The sequence below is a fragment of the Vigna angularis genome, chromosome 5, assembly GCF_016808095.1.
Source record: "Vigna angularis cultivar LongXiaoDou No.4 chromosome 5, ASM1680809v1, whole genome shotgun sequence".
Lineage (NCBI taxonomy): Eukaryota > Viridiplantae > Streptophyta > Magnoliopsida > Fabales > Fabaceae > Vigna > Vigna angularis.
This window is the reverse complement of record NC_068974.1, coordinates 392,868-408,815: the sequence shown is the minus strand read 5'-3', so window position 1 is coordinate 408,815 and position 15,948 is coordinate 392,868. Positions and strand designations below refer to the sequence as shown.

General features: G+C 38.2%; 1 long non-coding RNA gene across 1 annotated transcript; it reads left to right on the top strand.

The window, feature by feature from the left end:
• The first annotated feature begins 290 nt into the window (after positions 1-290).
• Positions 291-14,360, top strand: LOC128196783 (uncharacterized). The gene is made up of 2 exons (XR_008249160.1): positions 291-494; positions 14,041-14,360. It is a non-coding gene; the product is annotated as an uncharacterized LOC128196783 (long non-coding RNA).
• Positions 14,361-15,948: the final 1,588 nt, after the last annotated feature.

The following is a 15,948-nucleotide window of genomic DNA, read 5'->3' as shown; positions in this document are numbered from 1 at the left end:
ACTGAGCTGGGGAAAACGTGACAGTGTTGCTGTCCAGGGGCTAGCGTCCAACCTTAATTTTAGGTACATTTTTACAAGTTGCGATTTTTTTGGAGTGGGTAGGTTGTGTTCTGCACTAGGAGAACATTTTGGAACCTTTGGAGACTTTCCTACCATGTTTTAGGGCTGAAAAAAATGGTTTAGGATGGTTCATTGGTTGTTTATTATTGCTAAGTACCAAGTGCATAGGTCCTTAGTTGTCTAAGGCATCTTCTTTTAATTCCAAATCAGATTTGGAGTTTTGGGGAGAGTAGAGAGGTCCTTGGTGGGAGGTGAACGAAAATCCTAAGTGTTCTAAGTGTGGAGACTGACTTGGTCTAGCAAGGAGGAGAGGAATTGCTCTCTTTGAAGAAGAGAGATTTAAGTTAGAATTTTCTTTGAAATTGAAAGTGAAAACAAGCAAAGGTGGTGGTCTAGAGGTATCAAGAGTGAAGAATTTCTTGCAAGGAGAAGAGGTAGGGGAGCTAATCCTTTCTTGATTATGATCATGAATATGAGTATGAATGTGTTAAAATTTGGTAATGGTAGTTGTCGCAACCAGAATCGCGACGGGACGACGATCCGAAAAATAAAAACGCGGTTTTGAAAAAAAGAGATTTTGGAGTCGCCACCATAGTTTATTCTGGAAAACTACGGAAAAACCATAAAATGATAAGGCATGGTCTGCGAAAATGAGATTCTAAGTTCGGGAGTCGGTTACGTGTAGGGAAGGTGTTAGCACCCTACAACGCCTGTCCTAAGGCAGTACCTTTAACTAAATATGCGAATATGATGTGGTTTTCAAAATGTTTAACTATCCCCTAAAATAAAACTTCTAAATAAACAAAATATATTTTTTAGTTTTTTGTTCCCGACAAGGATTGACCTTGCTCCTACGTATTCTCATTTAGAATGAGAAATCAGGGTTACGTAGTTCTTTTAGAAAACTGCTTAAAAATTTGTTTGAAAATTGTTTAGAAAATTTGTTTGGAAATTGTTTGAGAATTTTGTTTGTAAAATGATTTTGGATTTTTGGGAAAGTGAACCTGACAAGGACTGGCCTTGCTCCTACGTATCTCCACTTTTGATGGAGAATCAAGGATCACGTAGTTCTAGCTAGCAAGACTGTTTGTTGTTTGAAAATGTTGATGTTTTTGGTTTTTTGAAGATTTTATATTTTTTTATTTTGTATTTTTTGTATAATATTTAAATTTTTGCGTAATGAGCACTAGGCTGATGCGTATGATCGCACGAGCACTCACACGGTTTTTTCTTTGGTTTTTTATTGTTTTGTGTAATGAACACTAGGCTGATGCGTACGATCGCACGAGCACTCACACGGCTTTGTTTTGTTTATTTTATGTATATATTTTTTATATTTTTTATTAACAAACCCGACAAAATATAAGATACAATATACAAGAGTGTAGTTATCACACAAAGGGCTACATACAGTAAAAGAAAACTAACAATCAAACAAATAATAAAAATAGAGAAATAAAAGCTTAAAAATAAAGCGAGGGAAAACAAACCGAGAAGAATAAGAGTGCAAAGGCGAAAATCAGAGGTGTTGAGTGAAATTGAGGCTCTTTTGTTTAGGCCCAATACTTTTTGCTTCAGCTTTGGATTTGCCACGGGTGTAAAGATGAAATTTGGGGGTGCCATTGAGTATTTGGTGGTCAGGCCCGGTTCTCTATTTTTCTTTATCTCTTTTTTCTTATTTTGTTCGCAGGCTTAAGCCCAAATTAAAGGGGTGCAAATCATGAAACAAAGGGTGCAGAAAAGGTTCTCTTTTTTTGTTTCAGGGTTCAAAGCCTCTTTCAAACCTAATCAGAATCCCTTAGGGGTTCTATTCCCTTCTCTCCATTCCAAACATCCAGAAAGCCTGCGGACCGCTTCTCTCCCAACGAGCCTTGCCTCGTTCTCCAACTCACGCATCCAGCCGCCGCTATCTACAAGCCAAAACGTTGCCCGGCCATGGCCGCCGCTGCTGCCACCTCTTCTTCGTGCGCGAGGCCGAGATGCTCGCCTTCTGTCTATCGCGTCACTGCTTCCAGCCGCCGCCGCACACGCACCAATAAGCCGCGAACCAGACCAACCACTGCTGCACACGATCCGGCCACCCAGGGAGGGGTTCGCTTCTGCCACCAGATCCAGGCCCCTCCTCCCTTCTCTTCTCTTCGCGTGACGGTGTTATCGGCTGCCAGCTGAAGGAACGGTTTCTCCCCCTTTGTTCCTGTACTTTGATTGGGTTTGACTCTTGGGGTTTTTAGTGGTTGAACTGGATGTTGATTTGGCCGTGTGTGAGTGTTACGGAAGAAGATAATGAAGCTTTTGGGTGATGGGTTCTTGTGACGTGCGTGATGGAGGGTGGTGTTTTACTGTCTGTGTGAAAAAAAATGAAAATGGTTTTGGTTTCTTTGACAGTTGAAAGATGAAGTTGAAGTAGGGTGGTTACGGGTATATCCGTGGGTGTGTGAATATGGGGAATGAGTGTTTAGCCGTGTATAAGGTGTTGGTGTTGATGGGTGAATATGGAGGATGGGCAGTTACTAGTAGCATGTGGGCGTAGGGATGAAGAGATGGATTATGGTTGAAGGTAGAGGTATTCCCAGTAGCCGTGGGTGTATTTGGGTTGTTGGGAATGGATGAAGATTGAAGGTTGGGTGAGGGAATAAGGATTGTGACGGGAAACGTAGTGGAGGTAGTGAATGAGTTGTGAAGAAGAAATGGTTGGGATGGTTACGGGTGAGAGGAGCCAGTGCTTTGTGCCGTGGTCATTAACATTTGGAGATCAAAATGAAGTAAAAAGAGGTGATGATAGGGGTTGGCCGTGAGGTGACAACGAAGAGGGAAGGGACGAATATTGATGGATGTTGGAGGTGAGGACGATCAAGGGGTTGTCTGTCATGAAGGGATGAAGATGATGGGCTGTTGGAGATGAAGGCTCCTCCAGAATTTGAAGTTCGGTCATGGCATCATCATCTCAGGTGTCCTCCCCTTTGATGGAGGCCAGTGCACTCCTTAAATTGGCAGAAAATCCCCAAATTGTCGGCAAGCCTCCTGGGGCCCTGACGAGCATGGGGAAATCACCTGGACGAGCGGTAGAAAAGAAGTGAGTTGGGCGAGCGCCAGAATAAGGAGTGACCTGGACGAGCGGCACGATTGTAAAAAGCCGAACGTCTGTGATATTCGGTTCTTGAACGAACGCCTCAGACTGTTTGGACGAACTCTAAGAATCACGCAGGGCGAACGTTAAAAACGAATCAACTGGATCCCCGAACACTGACATCAAATCAAACTAGACCGAACGCACTAAACCGAACGCTAATCAAAATAAAGCACCATTAGTACGTACGCAGAAGACCAACATCATGCAGACCGAACATTAATTTCACCAACCGAACGTTCAAATGAAGAGACCGAGCGTTCTTTTAAACAATAATGACCGAACGCTAATAATTACTAAAGAACGAACGGTAAACATGCGAGGCCGATCGGTCGAACACTTGAATAGTGGAACACTTGAGGATGACGGTTATATATTGAAACGCTTGAGTATGACCGAACGGTAGTGTGTGGAAAGGTTGATGATGACCGAACGGTTGAAACGAAGGACGAGCGTCCTAAAGGACCGAGTGGCCGAACGGTGACTAGTGAATGCCTCATGGATGGCCGAACGTTTAAGGTGAGATCGAAATGCTGAACAATTGAGGATGAGCGATCGGTTGAGGCTGAGAACTAACGAACGTCCTATCAAACTGAATGACCGAACGGTTGAGCACAAGCGGGCGAGCGTCACTGAGACGCATGGTAAAGGACGATCGGTTTCATGCAGAGAATGGAACCGAACGCGCTCAATGGAAGACGAACTTCTTTTTTTTTTTTTTTTTGTTATTTTTTTTATTTTATTTATTATATTTTCTTCTTCCCTTGTTTATTTATCTATTTATTTGTTTATTTGTTATTTTTTTCTTTTTATATACATATTTTTTTTTATTTTTCTTTTTACGATAAAATAAATTTATCTAGTCAATCCGAACGAAATTGGGTGTTGACAGTAGTTATATATTGACTTGTGTAAAATTTGGTTTTCATGATTATAATTTCTTATTTTCTAGTTACTGTGGTGAAAATTTTCTATTAATTGTTTTGACCGTTGGATTTAGCTAAAATTTTGGTATGTGAATCCTAAGACCTATTACTAAACTTTGACCGTTCGGATTTGAAAATAGAAGTCTGTACTTGGAGAAATAAATACTGCAATTTTGAGTAAATTAGTTACCCTGTAGTTCTGTTACTAAGTTGTCTCGGTAAAAATATAGATTTTGACCTATTTAACCGTTAGATCAACCTCAAAATTTGATATATGATTCTTAGGACATATTAATACAATTTTACCGATCGGATTTGTAATTGAAGGTCTATGTTTAGAGAAAGAAATTTCGAAAGTGTGAAACAATCGGATGAACACTGTATTGCTGTTCTTAAGCTGTCATGGTACAAATTTCATATATATTTCATCTACCGTTAGATTGAGCCCAAACTTTAGTATGTAGTTCATAAGACATATTAAGTGATCTTGACCGTTCAGATTTGGAATTAGATGTCTGTGCTTAGAGGAATTCATTCCGCATTTTGAGTTTAACCGAGAACCACTTAAATTTCTGTCTCTGAGTTACCTCGGTAAAATCTCCATATCTACTTAGATAACCGTTAGATTAATCTGAACTTTTAGTATGTTGTTTCTAAGAGATAGTGGCATACTTCGACCGTTCGGATTTTAGATCGGAGTTACAGATTTAGAGATATTAATTTCGTATCTTCTCAGGGATCTCAATATTGCTTAATTTATGTTTTTGGATCATTTATACAAAAATTATGATTTCCGCCTCATTAACCGTTGGATTGGACTGAAAATTTTACCATATGAGTTAAACATGCTGATTATTAGTTTTATTGGTTCAGATCTGTAATTAATGATATGAGTGAAGAAAAATCTTTTCACGAAATAGTAAATTTATTTGCATTGAGTAAAAAAAAAAACTTGGATAATTATATCCTTAAATTGTATTTGTAGTTGTATTTTGGAGATTGGAGATTGGAGGATGAGTAATATAATATATTCTATATTATAAAATTTAATTATATTGAACATTCTGAGTTGTCATAATTATTTGAGTTAAATCATGAATTGTAAATAAGTTGATGGTAAATTTGGATGGGTAGTATAGGCATTATTGCCATAATTGTAAATCTGAATTTTTATTTATTTTCCTACGACTTTGGTAAGTCGAGAGGGGAAAGGTTTGAAGCCGGACACTACTTTGGTAAGTAGGTGGGAAAATGAGAGGTGAATTTAACATAAACCGTACTACTTTGGTAAGTAGGCTGAATATTACCTTCTTGTGCTACTTTGGTAAGTAGACAATATCACCTTATTGTGTTACTTTGTTAAATAGACAATATCACCTCATTGTACTACTTTGGTAAGTAGACAATATTACCTTATTGTGCTACTTTGGTAAGTAGACAATATCATCTTGTTGTACTACTTTGGTAAGTAGATAATAAAAATAACCTTGTTAGATTACTTTGGTAAGTAATCAGTATATCATGGTTATACTACTTTGGTAAGTAGACAGAAGGATTGTTGACTGCTGTGCTTTGGTAAGTAGGCAGATTAATAATATGTTGTATTGACTCTAGTGAATCGACTGATGATAGCGTCCTCCTCGAGCTAGGTTGGGCCAAAGCACGAAGATGAAGCTATGGAGGTGGAATTTGTGCGGAAGCGATGGATATGGTGGTGGGCTCACAATTTTGGTGAGGTTTTTGGTGAGTATTTGTGGTAGGATGGAGGTGTTTGATGGATCTCCGGAGAGGTTGGGCCAACTCTAGAGAAGGGTGGTTAGAGGGACCTCATGGGATGCTCTAGCCTTGACTTGAGACAAGATATGTTTGCACACATTTTGGCATAATAACATTCAAATTCATCAAGTGATTTTACAAGGAAGGAGACCCTTCTATTTATAGAGAAAGGTGTCTCCTAAGTAGACAAGAAACCCTAAAAACTATCCACTCTTAAAGAGACATGTGGCAATCCTCTTTTACAAAGTTTCTCCACTCTTAGAGTGCCATGTGGCAATCCACTTTTGTAAAGTCTTCTCCACTCATGTGGTAATCCACTTTTGCAAAGTTCCTCCACTCTTAAAGTGCCATGTGACAATCCACTTTTGCAAAAGCTTTCCACTCTTAGAGTGACATGTGGCAATCCACTTTAGGAAGAGTTTCTCCACTTGGAAAGTGACACATGGCCACTTCCTTTTTAAGAAGTGTCTTCACTAAGAGCTTGCCATGTGGCCATCATGTCCCATGGTGGGACACACTCTTTTAAGCTAATATTACAAACCATACAATACTTGGCCCATTATACAAGGCCTAAAAATATACCCTATACTACTTGACCCTTAATACAAGGTCTAGAAATACTTCATGATAGCCCAAGTAAATAAGAGTTTAGCTCCTTCTTTTGGAAATGATTTTAATCCTTCTTGAATTTGTTTGGCCATGCTTCTTGTGATTGGACCCTTAGCTATGAGTTTGTCATCATCCCCTCCCTCTTGAGAAGGATTTGTCTTCAAATCTTGAGGCTCTTCATCTTCATCTTGCTCCAAATCTCCTACAAAAGGGGTTAGATCACAAACATTGAAAGTAGCACTTACATCATACTCACAAGGCAACTCTAGCCTATATGCATTATTGTTAATCCTTTGAACTACTCTAAAAGGTCCATCACCACGAGAGTTGAGTTTGGACTTCCTTTGTGTTGGAAATCTATTTTTACTTAAGTGGAGCCAAACCCAATCTCCTTCTTCAAAGATCACTTCTCTCTTGCCCTTGTTACTATACTTGGCATATCTCTCAGTTTGATGTTGTATTTGTGACTTTACCCTCTCATGCATTTTCTTCACAAATTCAGACTTAGACACTCCTTCCTTATGAATGAAATCACTAGGATTTGGGAGAGGTATGAGGTCTAAAGGAGTGAGAGGATTAAAACCATACACAACCTCGAAAGGAGACATTTTGGTAGTTTTGTGAACCACCCTATTGTATGCAAACTCAATGTGAGGAAGGTACTCATCCCAAGATTTGTGGTTTCCTTTCAAGATAGCCCTCAACATGGTTCCTAAAGACCTATTCACAACCTCGGTTTGTCCATCAGTTTGTGGGTGACTAGAGGTTGAAAATTGAAGCTTGGTTCCTAGTCTAGACCAAAGTGTTTTCCAAAAGTGACTAAGAAACTTAGGATCTCTATCTGAGACAATGGTCCTAGGCAACCCATGGAATTTTACCACATCTCTAAAGAAGAGTTTTGCTATGTAACTTGCATCATCTACCTTGTGGCATGGTATGAAATGAGCCATTTTGCTAAACCTATCTACAACCACAAAGATAGAGTCAAATCCCCTTTGAGTCTTAGGTAGACCAAGTATAAAGTCCATGCTAATGTCTTCCCATGGGGATGAAGCAATAGGGAGAGGGGTGTACACACCATGAGGCATAGTTTTAGCCTTGGCTTGTAAACAAGCAATGCACTTATGACAATACCTTTGAACTTCCTTTCTCATGTGGGGCCAATAGAATTTCTCTTGAAGAATGTTTAGAGTTTTATCAACTCCAAAATGGCCCATGAGACCTCCTTCATGCGACTCCTTAATGAGGAGTTTCCTATGGGAACCTTGAGGCACACACAACTTACCCTCCTTAAACAAATACCCTTTGGACACATAGTAACCTCCTTGAGCCTTCTTTTGACAATTTGAAAAGATGGAGGAAAAGAAGTCATCTTGTTCATACAACTCTCCCATGTGATCAAAGCCAAGAATTTGTGCTCCAAGTTTTGAAAAGAGATTGCGCCTTCTAGAAAGAGCATCAGCCACAACATTAGATTTTCCTTTCTTGTATTTGATCACATAAGGAAATTGTTCTAGATATTCCATCCATTTTGCATGTCTCTTGTTTAGCTTGTGTTGTCCCCTTAAATATTTAAGTGACTGATGGTCACTATGAATGACAAACTCCTTGGAAACTAGATAATGTTCCCAAGTTTGAAGGGACCTTACAAGAGCATACAACTCCTTATCATAGGTGGGATAGTTGAGAGTGGCACCATTTAGTTTTTCACTAAAATAGGCAATGGGGTGTCCTTCTTGTAACAAAACTCCACCTATTCCTACACCACTTGCATCACATTCTATCTCAAAAGTTTTTGAAAAGTTTGGAAGAGATAAAATGGGTGCATTGGTAAGTTTTTCTTTGAGTTGCTTGAAAGCCAACTCTTGTTTCTCTCCCCACACAAATTTCACATCTTTTTTTACTAGCTCATTGAGAGGTGAAGCTATACTTGAGAAGTTAGGGACAAATCTCCTATAGAAAGATGCTAGACCATGAAAACTCCTAACTTCTCCTATATTTTGGGGAGTTGGCCAATCTTGAATGGCTTGGACTTTGGTGGGATCAACATGCACACCATGCTTGTTCACTATGAATCCTAGAAATACCACACTATCTTCACAAAATGTGCATTTTTCTTTGTTTGCAAAAAGATGGTTGTCCCTCAAGGTGGAGAGAACAACTTGCAAATGTCCTAAATGATCATGAAGACTCTTGCTATATACTAGGATGTCATCAAAGTACACAACCACAAATTTTCCAATGCAATCCCTAAGGACATGGTTCATTAATCTCATGAAGGTGCTAGGTGCATTAGTTAAGCCAAATGGCATCACTAACCATTCATATAGACCAAATTTAGTCTTAAATGCAGTTTTCCATTCATCACCCTCTCTTATTCTTATTTGGTGATAACCACTTTTAAGATCTATTTTGGAAAATATCATGGATCCATGCAACTCATCTAACATGTCATCAAGCCTAGGAATTGGGTGCCTATACTTAATGGTGATGTTGTTGATAGCCCTACAATCACAACACATTCTCCATTTTCCATCTTTCTTAGGAACTAACAACACGGGCACAACACATGGACTCAAACTCTTTTGAACCCAACCTTTGTCTAATAATTCTTGAACTTGAGTTTCAATCTCCTTAGTTTCTTGAGGATTGGTTCTATAGGCTGGCCTATTTGGTAAACTTGCCCCAAGAACAAAATCTATTTGATGTTCTATACCCCTGATTGGTGGAAGATCTTTGGGATCTTCTTTGGGAAACACATCACTAAATTCTTTCAAAAGTTTATCCAAAGGAGATAGACACTTGGGTTCTAGATTTGCAGTAATGCATGAAAGTGCTCCTTTACAAAAAAGGAGATAGGAAGGTTGCTCACAAAGGAGAGTTTTCTTCAATGTTTTCTTAGACAAATTTTTCTCCTTTTGAGTGACCTTGGTAAGAGCACTACTTTCCCCTTCTTCATGAATGCAAGAGTTGGGAATTTGCTCCCTTAAATCCTTATGCATGCTCTCTTCATTTCTCTCTTCATTCCTTAGTTTCTTCATTTGTAATTGATCCTCAAACACTTTAGAAGGTGGTAGGGGATGAAGAATAAACTTCTTTTCCTTATGGTGGAGAGTAATCTCATTAGTATGACCATTGTGTATAGTTTTCTTGTCAAATTGCCATGGTCTTCCTAATAGAATGTGGCAAGCTTCCATAGGAATTATGTCACAAAGTACTTTATCTTCATAGTTCCCTATTGAGAGCTTGACCTCCACTTGTTGGTTCACATTCAAATCCTCTCCTTCATTTAGCCATTGAAGTTTGTAAGGTTTAGGATGGGGTTTGATGGTGAGACCTAACTTTTCCACCAACCTAGTGCTACAACAATTACAACATGAGCCACTATCTACAATGAGAGAACATGTTTTGTTTGAAACTCTACATCTTGTATGAAAGATGTTTTCTCTTTGGGTTAAGACTTGGGGACTGGGTTGATTCTTGAGAACTCTTCTCATCATGAGGAGATCTCCATCACAAGGGTAGGAATCTTCTCCTTCATTCTCCTCCTCACTTGCACCTTTCTCTTCTTCTTCTTCACTACTATATGAGTCAACACCCCTTAAGATTATGATCCTTTTGGTGGGACATTGTGATGCAATATGACCTCTACCTTGACACTTAAAACATTTAATTTCACTAGTGCGCATGGATGATGATGATCCTTGATTGGGCTTCTCTTTCTCTTTCTCAAATTTCCTAGGGGTTTCCTCTCTTCTCACTTGTTTTCCGTCCCTCTTGTAGTCTTTCTTAACATATGAGTTTGAGTGGTCAATTTTCAAACCTTTTCTCAAATGTTGTTGCTCTACCTTTATGCAAATTTGTACCAAATCATTAAGATCTTGATAGGGCAACAATTCCACTCTATCTCTAATATCAAGATTAAGACCACTTAGAAATCTAGAAATTGTGGTTCCTTCTTCTTCCCTAATTCCCGCCCTCATCATGTAGAGTTCCATCTTTTGCCTATACTCTTCCACACTCATGGTTCTTTGTTGGAGCCTTTGGAGTTTATCCATAAGCTCTCTATGGTAGTAGGAAGGTATGTGTCTTCTTCTTAGAGCACTCTTCAAGTCATTCCAATATTGGACTTGAGGGGAATTGGAGAGTCTTCTTTCTCTTACTAGGGCAGTCCACCAATACATGGCATTCCCTTGAAAGCTTAAGGTGGCTAGGGAAACTTTCCTTTCCTCTATTATTTGATGACACTCAAAAAGTTGTTCTACTTTCATTTCCCAATCTAGGTATGCCTCAACATCTTCTTTCCCATGGAAATGAGGAAGGTCTATCCTAATCTCTCTTGGTGGTTGTTCACTCTCCCTTCTATACCTTCTAGGTGGAGGATGTTGGTAGAATTGTGCAGCAGTCCTACTATCTTGTTCAGGGTATGTGTTTTCTGTGGGAGTTTTTGAACTTCTCCTTGAGTGACTCCTACTCCTACTTTTCTTTATCTCTTCTTGGACCTTTTCTTGTTTTTGGGCTAGAACTCTAAGTTCTTCTTCTAAGGTTTCAAGATATTGTTCTCTTTCAACTCTTTCTTTTTCTTTCAAAATGGATTCTTGCTTTTGCCAAAGTTTTAGTGATTTTAGTTCCTTGGCCATTTGTTCTAAATTTGGTTGGGCCTCTTCACTATAATCACTATCAATTTGGTAAGAAGGTTCCTTAGACATTCTTAAAAAAAAATTCAAAATATGTAATGCACACACAAACTTGTATTTCAAAAGTAAATTCCTTTAGAGATTTAAGGAGGCAAAATAATCTCAAGTTCACTTCCAGGAAAGAGAAGAGAATCACTAAGGATCACTTAAAATCCAAGCCTTTCCTAGCCAAAGTTTACCTCAAGTTCTCTTGCACCAAACTTCTCAAATGGAATTAGGTTTGATACACAAGTAGACACACAATAAATTATAAGCAGTTAAAGACAACAATTAAACTAGACTATGCGGCCTAATGGTAAAGTTAGAAGGCACTTTGGAACCTTCAAACTTTAACCAACTAAAAACGTTTTCAATATGGTTTACAAGTCTTTGTTAGGATATGGGATTGAGTATCACAGACTACCCCAAGATACCTAACAAGGTTATGAGTTACAAATCCAAAAGCAATACAATTTTACAACTCAAAAATGCGTAATACAAATAAATAATGTGTGTTCCTCTCTAAAGTGTTTCACTCCTTTTCTTCTTGTCTCTTCCTCAAGGTTTCAAGGTCCAAAGAGGTCTCCGATCACCCAATATACTATGTCCAATTTCGTTTTTCCTCCAAAGAATATCCTACACCAAATATCAAACCAAATCCGAAAGGTAGGAATCCAAAGAGAATGCAAATCAAGGGCCAATTTGAACAATAGCTCTTCAAAAGGAGTTATGTTGAGACAAAACAGAGAGTAATGAACAAGACAATCAAGAAAATAAAGCTTAAAAAAACGAAGGCTAGGCACTCAAAAGAATTACCTAAAGAAAGGCACTAGAATAGATGAACAAAACCAAAAACAATTAGAATAGAGAATTATTACTTCTTATCTTTACAAACACTGAGCTAATGGTGCACTATAGGCAGAGACAATATTTTGTCAAAAGTGTCATGTCCAAGTCTCATATCCAAGGGTCATGTCCAAGTGTCATGTCAAGGTATTATGTCCAAGTATCATCTCCAAGTGTCATGGTAAAGTCTCATGTCAAAGTCTCAAGTCAAAGTAACTTTTTTTTTTTCACTTTTGCTTTTGCTTGTACTTTTACTTTTTTTTTTCTTTTACTTTGGCTTTTTACTTTTGTCTACACTTTTGTTTTTCAACACAAATTAGATCTGGACAATTTGTTTGGGTAGCTCAAAGTTCATGACTCAAAGAAAAAAAATGGAAGAAATCTTACTAGAATCAAAAATAGAGCATGAAACTCAAAGAAACACAAGAGAAACTTAACTCTAAGAACTTGACAATGATCTAATGACAAGCATGAACTCAAATATGAAATAAAAAAGCACTCAAATGGATGTATATACTGTAATTTCGAAATCCCAATGGGACATATTTTTTTATGATTTTTGCAAAGCCCGAACTAAGAGAAAATGACATAAAAATGACTACACATGACTCTAGACAACATGGATGGAATTAAAAATAAAAAATAACCCAAAAATGACATTAAAACAGAACCAAATATATGAAGAAAAACTCAAAAAAAATATAAAAGCACGCCACAACACATGTATATGGAAACTTAGTGGTAAAAACCGAATGGTTCCGCAAAAGAACAAACTAGAACCATAAAAATAACATATATGGATGTAAACAATGGAAGACAATAAAGAACAACACGATAACAACAAGAAATACACAAAGATAGGTAAAGGACCAAGATACTTAGCTCTTGTAGACCCAAAGCTCTGATACCAAATGATAGCGTCCTCCTCGAGCTAGGTTGGGCCAAAGCACGAAGATGAAGCTATGGAGGTGGAATTTATGCGGAAGCGATGGATATGGTGGTGGGCTCACAATTTTGGTGAGGTTTTTGGTGAGTATTTGTGGTAGGATGGAGGTGTTTGATGGATCTCCGGAGAGGTTGGGTCAACTCTAGAGAAGGGTGGTTAGAGGGACCTCATGGGATGCTCTAGCCTTGACTTGAGACAAGATATGTTTGCACACATTTTGGCATAATAACATTCAAATTCATCAAGTGATTTTACAAGGAAGGAGACCCTTCTATTTATAGAGAAAGGTGTCTCCTAAGTAGACAAGAAACCCTAAAAACTATCCACTCTTAAAGAGACATGTGGCAATCCTCTTTTACAAAGTTTCTCCACTCTTAGAGTGCCATGTGGCAATCCACTTTTGTAAAGTCTTCTCCACTCATGTGGTAATCCACTTTTGCAAAGTTCCTCCACTCTTAAAGTGCCATGTGACAATCCACTTTTGCAAAAGCTTTCCACTCTTAGAGTGACATGTGGCACTCCACTTTAGGAAGAGTTTCTCCACTTGGAAAGTGACACATGGCCACTTCCTTTTTAAGAAGTGTCTTCACTAAGAGCTTGCCATGTGGCCATCATGTCCCATGGTGGGACACACTCTTTTAAGCTAATATTACAAACCATACAATACTTGGCCCATTATACAAGGCCTAAAAATATACCCTATACTACTTGACCCTTAATACAAGGTCTAGAAATACTTCATGATAGCCCAAGTAAATAAGAGTTTAGCTCCTTCTTTTGGAAATGATTTTAATCCTTCTTGAATTTGTTTGGCCATGCTTCTTGTGATTGGACCCTTAGCTATGAGTTTGTCATCAACTGATGATTTTGACTGGAGAAATATTATGAAGTATCAGTGTAAGAGTTGGTTTTTGAGTATGTTTGAGATGCATGTATTTGACTGATTGCCACACTTGTGATGTTAGTAAGATTGTGGATGATGTATATTTCTTGAATCGGTTAGCTCACCCTACTGTTTGTGTTTGTGCATGTGAATGCAATGATCGTATAATGTGTGATATTATACGGGAGCAGAAACTATTTCAGATGAATTAGCAGATGGTTCTGGACTTGCTTAGAAGATGAGAGATCTGTGGGGGAAAAAGGAGACATGGGGAATTTATAAAATAAATCTGTGTTTGAATTTCCGAACTGTGGGAAATTTTAAATTTCAGAAGTTTATGAACTGTGTAGGATTTTATTTTCAGAAGACTTGTGTTGTAATAAAGAACTTAATATTTTGTTGATGTTGAAATTAAATTTAGAAAAAAAAAATTATATGTATTTTATGGAACATAAATTGTAACGCCAAATTCGGGGTGTTACAGGACAAATTTGTGGAGCAATCCATTCAATTGTTTCGTGCTGATCCTGACTCTGTAATTCTATACCTTCAACGTTTTCGCGTTTCTTAAAGTAACAGAAGCGTGACAAATTTCATTCAGACTTTTGTTTTATTTTACTGTTAGAAAAGCTTTTAATTGGTATATTTGCTTTCTTTTCATATTCAGTTGTGCAATACTCAATTGATTTTTTATAATTCAGTTTCTTGATTGTCCAAGTTATCCAACTTGTCCTTCTTGTTCTATTAAAACGTACTGAAAATGAAATTTCTTCAATTGTATTTGAAGCATACGTGGTATGTCATGAAGTACATGCACTATGATGGCAAGTTGGTAGTTAAGGTCACTGATAAACAATAGATATCAGTTTGTTTTTCTAGAACAAAACAAATATATATTCAATGTATTTTAATTTTTAAATGCCAGTGTTTTATGCATGTTTGAGATTGTAAATGTGGATTGACATGAAATCATAATCTGATTCTTCTATACAACATGTGTTAATGGGTTTAATGTGTTCAGCCAAGTTTATCTACTGAGAGATATAATTAACTTCTTTCCTCAATCCAAAATTACATAAAAGTTTGTTAGTTAACTAGAGAGTTTGGCAATCTTGTAGTTCACGGTTGTCGATTTTTTCTGCCAACTTGATGAATGGCATGATCCAATTATTTTTTTTCCTGCCTAATGAGGTTTGTGCCATGCTGAATTGTTTCCATGGGTGAATTACTTTGGATTGTTACTCCAAGGTCGTATCACCCATTTTGATCAAAATACCCTAATTGCCCTAATTGTTGCACGACCCTTTCCTAATACATGATCCATCTCTCTGCCTTTGTTTCTTCCTATCTTCCCTTGTAATTATCCCTCTCTACTTTAACCTACTGGATCCTCTCTTTCCTCTTGTTTCGTGTTCTGTTCTCCTTCTAAAGTTACTGTAAATGTTAAAAAGGTGGAGGTGGTTGTAGAATAAATTACACTAAGCAGTCGTAAGTTCTCTATTGAATAATATCACAGACGTTCGTTTCGGTCCTTTAGGACGTTCGTCCTTGGCCTCAACCGTTCGGTCGTCCTCAAACGTCCACTATTCGACCGTTCGGCCATTTGTTCATTTTGGACGTTCGTCCTCGTCCTCAACCGTTCGGACTCTCATGTTTACCGTTCGGTCATTGTGTTTATTAAACGTTCGGTTTTTTATGTGAACGTTCGGTCTTCTCAGTTGAAACGTTCGGTCATGTAATGTGAGCTTTCGGTTATATTGTGTAATAAGCGTTCGGTTATATTGTGTAATAAGCGTTCGGTCTTTAATTGAACGCTCGGTCTCCATGATATTTGTCTTCAGCGTTCGTACTGGTGATTAATTTCATCCAGTGTTTGGTTTTAAGCGTTCGGCCCGGAAGCAAATAGCGTTCGGCAAACAGTGTGTTGAGGCGTTCGTCCAGGTCGCTCCTGCCCTTTCTACCGCTCGTCCAAATCAACGCTCGTCCAGCTTTTCCGCTTTCTGCCGCTCGTCCTATCACCGCTCGTCCAGCTCTTACCCTTTCTGCCGCTCGTCCTAATCACTTCGGCTCTTCTACCGCTCGTTCATCTCACACCACAT